Source organism: Triticum dicoccoides, chromosome 1B, assembly GCF_002162155.2.
Source record: "Triticum dicoccoides isolate Atlit2015 ecotype Zavitan chromosome 1B, WEW_v2.0, whole genome shotgun sequence".
In the NCBI taxonomy this organism is placed as follows: domain Eukaryota; kingdom Viridiplantae; phylum Streptophyta; class Magnoliopsida; order Poales; family Poaceae; genus Triticum; species Triticum dicoccoides.
In genome coordinates, this window is record NC_041381.1 from 687,873,124 (window position 1) to 687,873,925 (window position 802).

Consider the following 802-nt stretch of genomic DNA (forward strand, 5'->3'; position numbering starts at 1 on the left):
CGGCACGGCGGCGGCGCCGGAGACTAGATCGAGAGGCCGCGAGAAGTGGAACAAAGTGCGACGAGATAACTGATTTTTCGTAAGTGTAGTATATATAGGGGGAGCCTTTAGTACCGGTTGGAACCACCATCCGGTACTAAAGGCCGAGTGTACACATTAGTACCGGTTGGAGCCACAAACTGGTACTAAAGGCCGTGCGCTGCCACCGCAGTGCGCTATGTTTAGTCCCACCTCGCCGAGTGAAGGGCAGCCACACTGGTTTATAAACCCAGCCGCGGCTGCCCTTTCAAACTCCTCTATTTAACAGGCTTCTGGGCCTCACTAGGGCGCGCTGCCCTGTGAGTCTGCTGGCCCTACTGGGCATGTATTCGCACACCCAAGGTCTGGCAGGCCCACAGGACAGCACCCCAACAATTTTTTTCTTTTCTGCATTATTTATTTTCTTCTATTTATTTTTGAGTAATTTTATTATATAGTTATATCTTTTCTGCTTTCTTTTTTTCTTCTATTTATTTATGAGTAGTTTTTTTGCCGTATTTAGTTTCTTTGTGAATATTTTTGCTTTATATAATTGTTTTACTTTTCTGCATTATTTATTTTCTTCTATTTATTTTTGAGTAATTTTTTTATATAGTTATTTCTTTTCTGCTTTATTTTTTTCTTATATTTATTTCTGAGTAGTTTTTTTGCCGTATTTAGTTTCTTTGTGAATATTTTTGCTTTATATTAGTTTTTTTCTTTTTTGCATTATTTATTTTCTTCTATTTATTTTTGAGTAATTTTTTTATATAGTTATTTCTTT